The sequence below is a fragment of the Mercenaria mercenaria genome, chromosome 13 (genome assembly GCF_021730395.1).
Source record: "Mercenaria mercenaria strain notata chromosome 13, MADL_Memer_1, whole genome shotgun sequence".
In the NCBI taxonomy this organism is placed as follows: domain Eukaryota; kingdom Metazoa; phylum Mollusca; class Bivalvia; order Venerida; family Veneridae; genus Mercenaria; species Mercenaria mercenaria.
Genome location: NC_069373.1, coordinates 67,174,387 through 67,189,453, shown reverse-complemented (window position 1 = coordinate 67,189,453; position 15,067 = coordinate 67,174,387). Strand labels below are relative to the sequence as shown.

At 35.3% G+C, this 15,067-nt stretch overlaps 1 protein-coding gene and 1 pseudogene across 3 annotated transcripts in view; both read left to right on the top strand.

The window, feature by feature from the left end:
* LOC123530173 (uncharacterized) overlaps positions 1-15,067 on the top strand; it is a 101,015-nt gene that overhangs the window by 64,077 nt on the left and 21,871 nt on the right. The window contains exons 1-2 of one of the 3 annotated variants that reach the window (XM_053522144.1): positions 8,267-8,935; positions 10,653-10,800. The exons of 1 other annotated variant lie outside the window; for it this stretch is intronic. The gene's annotated coding sequence lies outside the window, so the exon portion shown is untranslated. Of the gene's footprint in view, positions 1-8,172; positions 8,234-8,266; positions 8,936-10,652; positions 10,801-15,067 lie in introns of those variants that run through there. One more of the 3 variants, XM_045310914.2, reaches the window with a different exon arrangement.
* On the top strand, positions 10,818-14,925 carry LOC123530245 (uncharacterized; annotated as a pseudogene).

Sequence of the window (15,067 nt, the reverse complement as noted above, 5' to 3'; positions counted from 1 at the left end):
AAAATGTATCTGTATCATCATCAACTGCATGTGTGGTAACAATGCCTATAACTCTGATTTGTATTTTTGATAAAATTATGCCCCTTTCATACATTTTTTGACAAAGTTTTACTGTCAAATCGCCGAATAGTGGAGCTCGCTGTCTAACGGACAGTTCTATTTCAATGAGACATCGCCCTTTGATCATTCAATATCAGTAAACTACATATGCCCAGTCAGTAAATTCTACTTTTGCTCTTTCTAAATGCAAATTTTGGGGAGCATCCATCTGTTTATCGATATTTTCGTGTTCAGTATTGACAAGCAATCCATTCGTTAATGGAATTCTATGCTGATACCTTATTTTAGAAAACACGTTTAATATCTCGTATGTATTGTGCATTATACGGCAAAAGATTGTAAGTAGCTGAATAAGACCCAACATTGTTTAAATTAGGAAATTATTTTTAACGCACTGACCTCCAGATTTGGCTAAAAATAATATTTCTTTCAAATTGTGGTTATATTATGAACATTAGAATATGAATGTTTGTTTCTAAAATATTTTAAAAATTCCAAATCAAGAGAAAAAGATGACCACGTCGGGAATCGAACCTGGATCGCCGCGGCAATAAAGACATTTTACCGTCGTCGTAACCAATAGCGCTATAGCTGAAGTAGTGAATAATGACTTCAAAATAAAGATATTTATAATCGAGACAGTTTACCTGGAGAAAAAGCGTGGCAAACGCTTTTCGATTCTCATCGTAAAAAGTAGTAAAAACAGCAGATTCTTATGTGTTTCCGTAATATAAAGTTTGTCAGTAATTAAGTTTTAAAGTCTTCTTAAGAAGTATAGCATTTATTTCAAGATATGTAAAAAATATTTTTTGTTCTCGATCGGTCTGGAGTCCAGTCGCTTTAACGCGACAGTTGATATATACTGAGTATACTGAGTATGTCTTTTAAAAAAAGGATCAGTTGAAGAACATGTTAAAGGTAATATGTTGTTTTTGATATTGGCTTTAATGATTTTTTCATACGCTTTATATTTATAATTCTTAACGTGAATATGATATGTATTTGATATATTAGATGTGCAATAAATAACTGATAGTATTTTGTAGATATTTTTACTGATACAGACCTAAGACGGTTTTGTGTTATGTTCTGCACTCTTCGACTAATGTTTTGGTACAAGTGATCAAACATGTATTGCTTTTTAACAATCTATACTGTGTTGGTGCGCCGTAAAACCCAAATAAAAAATAAATGCTTTTTAACAAGGCATTTGGATAAAGACACCTTGGGTCTTCCTACACCCTTAAAATCTGGAAATTTGTCACTGTTTCGTCGGCGTCTGTGTCCATGTCGTAAATATTTGCATTTAAGCAGTGGTATCAGTAACCACCGGACATAATGATTTCAATATCAACACAAATTATTGACATCATTTAGTGGTGTCACAGGTTCCTTGATAACTCTGATAAAAATTTGTTCAAGCTTACGCCCTTTTTATTCCCCATGAACAGTGGAGTGATGTACGAGGGGTGGTCGGAAAATATCCTTTTTCCACACGCAGCTATCTTCACATATTTTACAAGGAGCATTTGAAAGTAGTGGCAACAGTCCAATATTTTCACCATTTGCACGTGCAATTGTGGCATATCAATGGAGTGAGTATTGATTTTTCTGTTCAACTGACTGGAAATGTACTAAAATCACGTGCAAAAGCACATTTAATTAGCATATTACAAAGATATCATACTGGCTTAAAAAAATGCTGAGGAAGCCATCCAGTTGGCTTACGGAAGGTCGGTGGTTCTACCCAGGTGTCGGCTTGTTATGAAATAATGCACGGAGGGGCACCTGGGGTCTTCCTCCACCATCAAAGCTAGAAAGTCGCCATATGACCTATAATTGTGCCGTTGCGACGTTAAATCCAACCAAATGAATAAAAAAAATGCTAAATCAAGCTGCAATTTTCGCGAAGAGCAGAGGGCGTATTGTAAGATACGCGGACTGCTTGGCATCGGCGTATCAGAAATTAAAGCCGACTTGGACAAAGTGTACGGGGACAGTGCGCTGCTATACCGTACTATGTACTCAATCACGTGATCGCGCTACGTCATTTTGAGCTCGAAAGTGAAAGTAGAAATGTAAACAAAAATTATCAATCAGGGCGTAAGTTTATTATTCAATTTATTGTGTTAATGTAGTGCACATGATTCGAAACCTATTTAAAAGTGCTACTCCCGGTACTACTATTTCCACACAAAAACCTCGTTTTAACGCTATTCCTGTTAAACCACTTTCGACATTGTGCGCTCTGAGGTGTTCTCACTGCAAGCCAATTGAACGGGGACGGGCGCGTGACATCAAGCTATTACATGTCAACGCCCCCGGCTTATCGTTCAGCTACAGTTCAGGAATATCTCAAGGAGAATTATATTGAAGTTTTACCATGCCCATCATATAGCTCTGATATCTCCCCTTCTGACTTGGTTGAACACATACATTAAATCTTGTTTAAAGGGGTGCCGCTTTTAAAGGCGCAGCGCAGTTGGAAGCTTTCTATACCTGTGTTTAAACAGTTTACCTAACGAGTGGTCCTAAAATGAATTTTCGGAGTGGCTTTTGCGCCTGGGAATGTGTGTAGTCAAGTGGAGAGTACTTTGAAGGTCTCACTTAGTCATTTCTTGGAAAATGACTGAGGTATGGATAGCCCGTAATCGTTCCTCGTACATGAGTGAAACCAATAAATCGGTCAGTTTATTAGCTCACCTGAGCCAAAGGCTCATGCTGAGCTTTTGTGACCGCTCAGCGTCCGTCGTGCGTCGTGTGTCCGTCAACATTTTCTAAAAAATATCTTCTTGAAAACCACTGGGCAGAATTACACAAAACTTCACAGGAATGTTCCTTGGGTGGTCCCCTTTCAACATTATTCAAAGAAATTAATTCCATGCAGAACTCTGGTTGCCATGGCAACCGAAAGAAAATATTTAAAAAATCTTCTTGTCCAAACCGCAAGACTTAGAGCCTTGATATTTGGCATGTGACCTCACCTTATGGTCCTCTATCAAAATCGTCCAAATTGTGCCCCGGGGGTGAAAAAAGGCCCCGCCCCGGGGGTCATAAGTTTTACATAGACTTATATAGGAAAAAAACTTTAAAAATCTTCTTGTCTAAAACCACAAGACCTAGACCTTTGATATTTAGTATGTAGCATTGCCTTGTGGTCCTCTACCAAAAGTATTCAAATTATTACCCTGGGATGAAGTTTTACATAGACTTGTAAAGGAAAAAAAATTAAAAATCTTCTTGTCTGAAACTACAAGACCTAGACCTTTGATATTTTTTACGTAGCATTGCCTTGTGCTCCTCTTTGAAGATTGTTCAAATTGTGCCCCAGGGGTGAAAAGAGGCCCCGCATAGAGGGTCGCAAGTTTTACATGGACATATAGGGAAAAACTTTAAAAATCTTCTTGTCTGAAACTGCAAGGCTTAGACTTTTGATATTTGGTGTGTTGCATTGCCTTGTGGTCTCCCAGACGAAATGATGACCATGGTTGACCATGGTCACCACAGTTTTTGATGGTTGACCATGTTTTCACGTGGCCAACCATCAAATACCATTGTAAAAACATGGTCAGGAGCAGGGTCGGGCATGGTCGACCATGGTAATAGAAGATTGGCCATAGTCAGAAAAGACAATCAACAGTTTGACCATGGTCTACCGTGGTCAACTTTTTTCAACCATGGTCATGTTAGTAATTTTCACAATTATCAAGTTTTACAATGCACCAAAGATGCCTGACTGCATTTTGGCTCCAAAAGTTTTCCTAGATATAGAATAGTGTTCCTGCATTTATAGACAGGTTTAAAGGTAAACTTTCATAGTCTGACTATAATTTGTTGTCATCTTAGCAATTTTATGACAAATAAATGACTGACTTGCAAAAATAGATATAGACTGCAATTGTCATGTATGTTCACGACCGTTTCAAATTTATATTATACATTTAATTACTTATTTGTGTTGGTGAAATATTTTGATATATTTTAAACAAACCTTATAATTTGTAAAGTGCAAATGTATCTCAGCAACCACTTGTGGGAATGGATTGAAACTTCACACACTTATTCATGTGATAAACTGACTTACATTGCACAGATTCCATATCTCTGTTTTGCTTTTTTACAAAATTATGCCCCCTTTTTGACTTAGAAAGTTTTGGTTAAGGTTTTGTATGTGAGCTGGTATCTCAGTAACCACTTGTGGGAATGGATTGAAACTTCACACACTTATTTACTGTGATAAACTGACTTACATTGCACAGGTTCCATAACTCTGTGTTGATTTTTTACAAAATTATGCCCCTTTTTCGACTTCGAATTTTTTTATTAAGGTTTTGTATGTAAGCTGGTATCTCAGTACTCACTAATTGGAATGGATTGAAACTTCACACACTTGTTCACTGTCATGATCTGACATGCACAAAGCATAATTTTACTTTGCTTTTTTTACAAAATTATGCTCCTTTGTCAACATAGAAATGTTTGGTTAAGTTTTTGTATGTTAGCTGGTATCTCATTATCCACTAATGGGAAAGGATTTGAAACTTCACACACTTGTTCACTGTTATGATATGACATGCAGTGCAAAGGGTCAATAACTTAACTTTGCATTTTACAAATTAAATATTATATGGAACGTACCTGGAAATATATATATAATATATTTATTATAATACAATGCCTATCAATCTATCTATTAGATAATGGCGGACAACAATAACAAGGGGTTCACGGGAAGGGTTATGTGACGTAATAGGATTAGTATGGTACGGCATCCGTCAGTAAATTATTGTATTGGGATGTATAGGTCGTAGAGGAGAATGCATCATAAAATATTGGAATATAATATATAAATTGTATTGATACTATAGACCTTAGACAATTCTTATTTTATGACCTATGACATTAGCATCAGTTTGCCATTTGAAACATGTGTCTCGTATTACTCCGGTGAGCGATTTAGGGTCATCGTGACACTCTTGTTTTCAATGAGAAGTATGCATACATGAGGTTTTGAGCCTTTAAACAAGGTAGTTGTAAAGGCTACTATGGACTTTAAATTTGAGTAACAGAAATCTGTAATAAAGGAAGGCAGTGATCCTTACAATGGTGGCGAATGTTGAGGTTTTTGTTAACAAAGATTGCAGAGTGCCATTGCAGGAGGTAGCTAATCAGTTTAAATTTAGGGTCGGTAAAGTATCGGCACATGAGATTTTACACGAAAAATTAGGTATGTGTAGAGTTGCAGAGACCTAAATTTTAAGATATCAAGGTTGGCCACAGCAAAATGCTGTATTGTCAGTGGGGATGAAATGAGGTTCATTATGCTGAAATAACTTCATTAAAAAACTAAAGGAAAAAGTTGTGTCCCATGCTATCCTTTTGCATGACGGTGTACTCGCTCATACTGCAACTCGCGGTAATTGTCGCACCTCCGTGCAGCCCAGACCTTACCCCTACGGTTTTTACTTGTTTCCAGAACTGAAAAAGGCTCGCCAGAAACAAATATGAGACCAGGGCGGCGTTTTAGGCCGGTTATATTACTAGAAAAAATGTGAGAACCTTAAACTAATTCCAGACATAATGCATTATTAATGATTTGTAATTGTAAGTTACTTATGCATAACAGGAAAAATTCCTCAAAACAAATCCTAGCCAAACTCTGAAAATTAGGCAATATCCAACGGTAGCTTCCTTTAGATTTTAACGAAAGTACTGCTAATTTATCTAAAACCAAATCAATTAAACGAAACATTAGTTTAATTATCTTTATTCTCATGCATACATTACATAATAAAGCAGTTCAAGCATTTTATTAATAAGTGCTGTCGGTGTCTATGAATTTCGAGCTAATATTGCTGTTCTCAAGTACCCCACCCATCTGCAGGATCATTCTGAATTCATTTTTAGCTCGACTATTCGAAGAATAGTCTAGTTATTCTATTGACCCTGACAACAGCGTCGGCGTTACACCTTGGTTAAAGTTTTGCATGCAAGTACATAAATTGTCATTTAAAGGCATATAGCTTTGAAACTTATTTTTTTTCTTTTTCTAGGTCAATTACCAACCTCACTGGGTCAAGTCCCATAACTCTGACATGTATTTTGGCCAAATTATGCCCCCTTTTGGTTAAGGTTTTACATGCAAGTACATATAGCTATTACTTAAAGCCCTAAAGCTTTAAAAAAAATCTTTTTCTAGGTCAATTACCAACCTCACTGGGTGAAGTACCATAACTCTGACATGTATTTTGAGCAAATTATGCCCCCTTTGGTCTTAGAAAAGACAGGTTAAAGTTTTGCATGCAAGTTTCTACCTCCAAACCTAATTCAGAGTCAATAGTGAAGTCCCATTACTCTGATCTCCAAAACTAATCCAGATATAGAATTAAAACTTCACATGTGTCGTCGAGGTTATGAAAATAGATGATAGCACCAAGTCCTATAACTCTGACATGCATTTTGGCCAAATTATGCCCCCTTTTGGACATAGAAAATCCTGGTTAAAGTTGTGCGTGCAAGTACATATAGCTATTACTTAAAGGCATATAGCTTTGATTTTTTTCTAGGTAAATTACCAACTTCATTGGGTGAGGTCCCATAACTCTGACATGTATTTTGAGCAAATTATGCCCCCTTTTGGTCATAGAAAACTCTGGTTAAAGTTTTGCTTGCAAGTTTCTACCTCCAAAACTAATGCAGATAGTGAACTGAAACTTCACATGTGTCATCGGGGTTATAAAAGTAGTTGATAGCATTAAGACCCATACCTCTGACATGGATTTTGGTCAAATTATGCCCCATTTTGGACTTAGAAAATCCTGGTTAAAGATTTGCGTGCAAGTACATACAGCTTTTACTTAAAGGCATATAGATTTGAAACTTATTTTTCCTTTTTCTAGATCAATTACCAACCTCACTGGGTTAAGTCCGTTAACCCCGACATTTATTTTGGGCAAATTATGCCCCCTTTTGGAATGAAAATTCTGGTTAAAGTTTTGCGTGCAAGTTACTATCTGCAAAACAAATGCAGATTTTAAATTGAAACTTCACATGTGCCTTCGGGGTTATAAAACTAGTTGATTGCATCAAGTCCAATAACTCTGACATGCATTTTGACCAAACTATGTCCCCATTTAAAATTAAAACTATTAGTTAAAGTTTTGCATGCAAGTTACTATCTCCAAAACTAATGCAGATACTGGATTGAAACTCTATAGATATTTTAACATTTAAGGTAATATTCCTGCTTCTGGGACAATGATTTGAATAGTCGAGCACCGGCAGTTTTACGGACAGCTCTTGTTATTTTACGAATGCCTTTGATTGTTCTTGTTAATAACTTTGAAATATACATATTTAGTATTCAACCCCTTTTATTATCTCCAATGTCGACGAGTTTGTTTTGGAAATTTGCTTAGAAACCATTGGTTTAGACATTGATAGAAACTACTAGTATTGGCTATATACCAATAAAAGAAATTATTCTTTGTTTCATATAAAATTCAGCTACTTCAGGTCAAGTTTGATACAATTTCTAGATTTTTACTCCGTGGTGGACCTATTTTCTGCAAGATATCCATACATTTGCTTAAGAAAAAAACGAAAAAGAGAGTGTTGAATAGTATGCAGTGAAATGCAAATCAACTGGTCAGGTACCCTCATATTGCCGCATTTCAGAAAGCGGTCCAGAAAATAAACACCCTACTTTCGTTTTTCAAGTAAACAACTCGCAAAAGGCGAAAATAAGCATGAAAAGTGTCAAATTTTATGTAAAATACATTCCTCGAGTGAAATAATGCTCATTTCATCTCCGATTTACGCGCTAATGCGCTAAAAATGGGAAAAAATAGATCTATTAATTAGGGACTTTTAGACCACGAATTTCACAAGCATATTTTTGACTGAAGTACTGCTATATAACGTATTAGATTATAGAAAACAATGCGAATACTTCAGTTATAATTTAAATATAATTAACAGCCAAAATATGTAGACATTTTAGAAATAAAATTAATATCGCTGGGCTCTTTAACTGTAAACAATAATACTGCTTCGTGATGACTACGGCGTCACTTGTCATTCGTCAAATCTTTACACATACATAGTTATGGCGGATGAGAACAATTTGCAGAGGAGTCAGCAAAATTTGGGTTTACTTTTTTTACGTTTAAAAGTATGAGCAACAGACTACTGTGATATCTTTCAGTTATTTCGTTTATTTCTGAGAAATATAATGCATTTTTAGACAATGCTTTCTATGGTGACAGATATGAAGGCCATTATTGGAAATTTTATTGATATCGCTACTAGTATGTTCTGGAAGCTGTCCAAGGTTAGGCTAGCCTGACTCATTTGTCTCAGATCGGGTTGACATATTTTATGATGTAATGTTTTATACTGCACCTAACCGTTAAAAAACGAAGACATCAAATAAAAAAGTCATACAGTATTGGTCAGACTTACTTGCTCCAATGCATTAAATACAGATTGATTGAAAAATAAATATATTTATACAAGTACGGGACGGTACGGGTTTAAATAATATTCAATTGCGGAGCACGAAAAGCTTACGCGCAAATTATCAAGAACTTCAAAATTGTCAATAGAAGAGGTTCTAGCGCGTACAGTTCTGATGTCTTACTACATTTTGATGTCCAACGCAATGTAATGTTATGTTGCAGACATCGCCGATGTGTACAACTCGGGACAATCGTATTTATAGATGGTGTTCATTTCAACAACCTGGGATTTGAAATTTTTCCGCAATGTGAGAGGAATAATTTTGAAGTGCATAGCAGATATGTAATTCACACATGTACTGGAAGATACTGTATTCTAATTGGTGGCACATTTGTATCTATATTATCATATAACAGTAAGTATAGACATAGTAAGTGTATTAGTTGTCATATATGATAGAACCAAACCCATATGGGGCCCATTTCAGTTAGAGAAACAAGACTTTCTGCAGGCTTATGAACGTGGCAGATCTTGTATATCACAAATGTCCGTTTGTGGTAAAAGACTAAATGTAGTTAAATGGACTAATAGAATTATAAAGTCTAAACACATTGTCTGTATTTGTTTATATAGTTTAAATGTAGTTAAATGGACTACTAGAATTATAAAATCTAGACACATTTAGACTAGCCACTAGACTGATAATTAAGATATTTCTATGATTTTTTTTTCCTTTTTTTATGTTCTTAGAGACAAAAGCCAGTCTATTCTAGAGATTTTCTAAGAGGACTGATGTTAAAATTATCATTATATTGGACATAGGATATAGACTGGCTCAGCTCCTTACATGAAATCATAAAAATGTAAAAAAATAAAAAATAGAAAATATATATATATATATCATAGTCTGGGAGCTAGTCTAAGACACATTGTCTGTATTTGTTTATATTCTGTTCCACTATATAATTAATGGTTACAGACAAGTAATCTGCAGTCAAATACACCGCAAGTTGTCAAACGGACAACAAAAAATGATCGCTTTTGACCGCTGTCTACATTTATGTAATCAAATGAGCTGCATGGAGTCAATTGGGTTACTAAGTCTATGTTACTCAGATATTTTGTCCGTATTGTTGTAGTCAAATGGACTACAGTGTAGTCAGATGGACTACTTTGTATAGTCAGATGGACTTCTTCGTATAGTCAAATGGACTATATGTAGTCATATGGACTTCTTTATTTAGTCGATGGATTATTTTTACTGTATGGCTAAACACATGATGACTGCCATACACTTGTAAAATGTTACAAGAAGAGATTGTTGTAAATACAGTATTATCTCGTGGAAGTTAATCTTTACATGCTCTTTTAGTAAGTATAGACATAGTAAGTGTATTGGCCTGTCATATATGATAGAACCAAACCCATATGGGGTCCATTTCAGTTAGATAAACAAGTCTTTCTGCAGGCTTATGAACATAGCAGATCTTGTCTATCACAAATTTTCTGCCCGTTTGTGGTAAAAGACTTAATGTAAGTAAATGGACTAATAGAATTATAAAGTCTAAACAGATTGTCTGTATATGTTTATACGTTTGTGGCCGATTAGTTTAAATGTAGTTAAATGGTCTACTAAAATTATAAAATCTAGACACATTTAGACACATTTTCTTACATTATGTTTCACTATATAAATAATGATTATAGACAAATAATCTACAGTCAAATACACCGCAAGTTGTCAAATGGACAACAACAAAAAAAATGATTGTACTTGACAGCTGTCTACATTTATGTAGTCAAATGGACTGCATGGAGTCAAACGTGCTACTAAGTCTATGTTACTCAGATATTATGTCCGTATTTATGTAGTCAAATGGACTACAGTGTAGTCAGATGGACTACTACGTAAAGTCAGATGGACTTCTTCGTATAGTCAAATGGATTATATGTAGTCATATGGACTATTTTATTTAGTCGATGGATTATTTTTAATGTATGGTTAAACACAGGATTACTGCCATACACTTGTAAAATGTTTCAAGAAGAGATTGTTGTAAATACAGTATTTCTCGTGGAAGTTGATGTTTACATGCTCTCGTATATGGTTTTCTATTTCATATGCCACCAAGACAGCGAAGGCGGCTGCAGCTGAGGAAGCTGCTAAAACCAAACGAAGAATAAACTAAATTGAGCAGGTTTCAGGAGCTAACACATCCAATTTATCAGAAAAAGACTTGAACACAATTATATCACATGTTGTTCCTGCTGTCACACAAGGTATGTTGTAGGTTTTAAAAGACTTGAAGATACAACCGCCTGACATTATTCAGAACCAAAACTTCGGAAAACAACAGATACCTTTGGAATCCACACAAAACACTTCAACATCTGCTCCAACATCAACTTTGGCAGTTTCAGTTATGAATCTAAATTCTGCCACATTTTCGCGTCCACTTTTTCTTGGTATTGATGAAAAACTCAAAGCTAAGATTGTATCAGATCAGTTTGTGGAGTTAGATTCCATATAAAATAAACTTTAAGGTGATTATAAATATCGTTTAGTCGAAAATGGCAGTGGGGAACCCTCGTTCAAAAAAGTTTTAAATCCCCGACCAGTATAAAAACGGATAAAGGGTTTAATACATTTCATATTTCTACAAGTGTTTACACAGACAGACACCCAACATCTGCTGCTACTTTAATGAAACATTGCGACACAGTTCATAAACTTGCAAAGCAATCGGGGGATTCCGCTGCCATTTTTACGATAGACAATTTCGTCTCTTAAAAGAAGCAAGATTTGCTTTGATTTCATATGGGGAAGTCGATACCCATTTATAAACGAAGGCACTGGCCATGGGGTTAATTAACCCCAAACAAAAACAGTCCTTTCTTGGCACAAGATCCCACCAAAACAAACCGTGCTTTGATTTCAACAACGGGTCTTGTGTAAGAAAATTGTGCACCTTTCAGCACAGATGTCAAAAGTGTCCCGGTCCTGGACGAATTGTATGTTTTAAAAAGGTGCAATCAAATTTCAGAGAATTCTGAGAACCTATGATACTGACTCCAAGGTACGACTTGAAGTTAACTGAATATTTGATGAACGGTTTCACAAAGGGCTTTAAAATACCTTTTACAGGTACTCACTCTAATAAATTTCCTGGGAATTTCAAATCTGCGACTGAAAATTTAGAGGGCATAAATCACTGTTGAAATTGATGCGGATCGTGTTCCGGTTCCTTTCAATGAACCACCTGACCTCAACTCTGGGTTTAGTACCAAATCAGGAACCCAGTGAATTTCGTGGAATACATCATTTATCTTTTCCAGAAGGTCAATCTGTTAAGGCTGGAATCCCATCAGAAATGCGTTCTGTTCAATATCAAAATATTGATGATGCAGCAGAATTTGTGAAAACTATTGGACCTGATGCGCTTCTGTCAAAATTTATGTCCAAAGTGCATTTAAAATCATTCCAATGCAGTTGTAGGCTTGGTAAATAAACATCTCATGACCTAAGTATTATATGCATGGTCAGAAGATTAGTTCTACAATGTTTGAAATATAACTTTTTGTTTTAAGACACGCATTTTAAAAGCATTGCAAGGTTATCATAATTTAGTTCCTAAAACAGACACACGTTTGCCAGTTGCATAACTTAATACGGTCAATGGACGTAGTTTGCAATTCGCAATTCCTACGTATACTGCTAACAGCCATTTATTTATTGACCTTTCATGTTTCCTTCGAGTTGGAGAATTTATTTCTTTCTCTCCTGACTCGTATATTATAGTAGTAGAACATGTATATATAACATTCAATCGAACTAAATAGCTTTGACTTGGTTTTGAAAAGCTATAAATATAGTCGAGGCAAGACCCATAAACTGTATATATCATGTTGCCACCATGAATTAAGTATGCGCCCATTGCATGCATTGTACTCGTATTATACATTAAGTAACGCTCCACCTGGTCCACTATTTTCGTTTTTGAAATCAATCCAGTGACAAGATCTTTCTTTTGTACCAAGCTGCAAATGTCACTCACTCGGTTAGGTTATAGTACTGACTTTTACAAAGGTCATATTTTCCGCATTGGTGCGGCATTGCAAAGAGGTTTATGGGGAGTTTCAAAAAAAAAATCGACATTTGGGCAGGTGGTTTTCAAACGCTTATAAAAAGTATATTCGCATTCCTATGGGAGAACAATCAGATGGGGTCAAAGCTCCAACAATATAGGTACATCATGATCACAAATGTGATGGGGTCAGGGGTCTCTCACCTTGTAATTATCATGTTAACAAGTATTCTTCTATTATCCTCTTAAGACAAAATATATCAGTATTGGATTTTAGGGGTGGATGATTTTATCAAGTTAATATCTAGTGTTCTTATGTTTGTAATTCTTATTGCTAATGGTGCGATGGGGTCATGGGTCTTTCGCACTTAAGTTATCATGTTACATGTAAAATAAAGTTTATTAGTAGGCAATTTTGCATGTATTTTTGAGTTTCTGATATTTTGCTTGTGTGGTAGTGCCAAGGGATGCTTACCTCTATTTTGTCATGTCAAATATACATGTACCATTTTCTACAATTTCTGCATGTAAGAGGGTGCATCACTTTAACAAGTATTCTTCTGTTATCCTCTTAAGACAATATCAGTATTGGATTTTAGAAATCATACACCTTTGTTTGGTGTGGGATGATTTTTATCAAGTAAATATTTAGTTTTCTTATGTTTATAATTCTTATTGCTAATGGTGCGATGGGGTCATGGGTCTCTCGCACTTATCTGTTATCCTCTTAAGACAAACATCAGTATTGGATTTTAGAAATCATACACCTTTGTTTGGTGTGGATGATTTTTATCAAGTAAATATTTAGTTTTCTTATGTTTATAATTCTTATTGCTAATGGTGCGATGGGGTCATGGGTCTCTCGCACTTATCTGTTATCCTCTTAAGACAAATATCAGTATTGGATTTTAGAAATCATACACCTTTGTTTGGTGTGGATGATTTTTATCAAGTAAATATTTAGTTTTCTTATGTTTATAATTCTTATTGCTAATGGTGCGATGGGGTCATGGGTCTCTCGCACTTATTTTTATCTTGTTGCATGTACATAAAGTTTAATAGTAGTTAGTTTTGCATGTTTTTATGAGTTACTGATATTTTGCTTGAGTGATGGTGCCAAAGGTTGCTCACCTCTATTTTGTCATGTTAAATATACCATTTTCTACAATTCTGCATGTTAAGCCCTCTACAGACGGTAGGTTTTTGTTGTACAACACCAATTAAATTCAAGATGTACAGCCAAATATTATCGTGTGTATGATGCTATTCCTTGATTTCGTAAATCTTAAGGCTTGACTTACAGATTAGGACATGTTCTATTTCGTAAGTCTTGCCTTACGTACCACCCACGTTGACAAGCAACAAATTGGTAAATAATTAGTTGATAAGAGGCAAGTGAATGAAATTCCAGAAACAATTGCCCAAAAAATAAACACAAATCTGAATATAAAATGGCTTCTAATGCATAATGGAAAAAGGATGACACTGAAAAGTTAAATTATTTGAGCCGCGCCATGAGAAAACCAACATAGTGCGTTTCCGACCAGCATCCGCGCAGTCTGGTCCATGCTGTTCGCCAACGGTTTCTCTAATTGCAATAGACTTTGAAAGCAAACATCATTGATCCTGACCAGACTGTGCGGATGCACAGGCTGGTCTGCATCCATGCTGGTCGCAATGCCACTATGTTGGTTTTCTCATGGCGTGGCTCATTTGTGTCATGCGTAATCAAATTCATGGGACATAAAATGGTGAACATTATTTTTTATTATTAATAGTTACATTCTTTTCAGTACCTGATGCACTATGTTTACTAGGTAAATCTCTGTGATTTTTATGGGAATGGAATACTGTCTGTATGTGAAAAATGTACAATTTCAAAATTGTACATCTTTGAGATAATTAGTGTTGTACAACAAAAACCTACCGTCTGTAGAGGGCTTTAGAGGGTGTAACACAACACATGAGTAAGCTGTTGATAAATAAATGATACACTCACTTTCTTCGGATGGGGTTATTGCTAATAACTTAATAAATGAAATCCATTTATTATGTTTTTGCAATATGTGGCATAAAGGTTAGATCCCCACCTTTGATGATGCATATCAACTGTTAATATTTGTCTTTTCTTGATAAAATTAGTCACCTATCACATATTATGTATGATGCTGTAACAGAACCATTTATTGTTAATTGTGTTTTCAAATTCGTCATTTAGATATTAAATGACATATTTCAATCAAAGATACGTGTTGGTTTTTGATTTGATTTACTACATCATCAAACAGAGCTCATAAAGTGGGTGTAAGATATATACCTTGGTTATATGGAGCTAATGCTACGGAGCTTGCATAAATATTGATATTCTCTCAAGGAACTTCAAATGAATTGAATTTAACCCATACTTTTAAGTAAGAGAGTAAAACTTTTGGAAATTTGATGCGAACAGGTGCGAGGGCACT